Raw genomic sequence first — 728 nt, 5'->3', positions numbered from 1 at the left:
AGCCCTTGCTTACTTGCTTTTTTCTTCCCTTCCCTTCCCTTGTCAAATGTTTATGACATTATAAATCTCCCAATTACACCACAACCCTTTACCTGGTGGTATCATCTTTCCAAAAATGGAGCTTTAGCCATTAAAATGGTTGCAAAAATTTTGATTGCATCTTTGAGTACTAATCCCCTTGGATGCTCCAATAGGTGTACTTGCTCATTACCTTGCTCACAATAATGATGATTCTTATGGAAACTCTTCTTATACCCAAAATTTAAGATTTTCTTTTGGAGACTCTACAATGGAGGGATCCTCGTGAATGATGTTTTGGGGAAATGGAAGCAAACTGACTTAGTGTCTTCTGCTGTGATCACCCTGAGTCCTGATGGCCCCTATTATTATCTTGTAAGTTTACAAGCGGATTTGAGCCACCTGTCCCATTGGGTGTCTTGATTGAAGGTTTTTCTACTCCCTCTTTCTTACCTTCTTTTTTCCAGTAATAACATCATTCCGAAGGATAACCATATAAGTTTCTTTTCCATGCTAATCATTCTTTGCTACTTTATTTGGAATCATCAAAACAAAATTATTTTTAAACATTAAAATCTTAATCCGTACAATATCATCAACCCAACACTTTGGTGGTATGACAACACTGATTTTTAGAAACATCAATTACAGACATCTTTAGGTACAACCTTCTCCTTCCCCAGACCCTCCCCCTCTCAATGTTGTTTCTT

The sequence above is a fragment of the Macadamia integrifolia genome, chromosome 4, assembly GCF_013358625.1.
Source record: "Macadamia integrifolia cultivar HAES 741 chromosome 4, SCU_Mint_v3, whole genome shotgun sequence".
NCBI lineage: Eukaryota > Viridiplantae > Streptophyta > Magnoliopsida > Proteales > Proteaceae > Macadamia > Macadamia integrifolia.
This window is presented reverse-complemented; position numbering follows the sequence as displayed.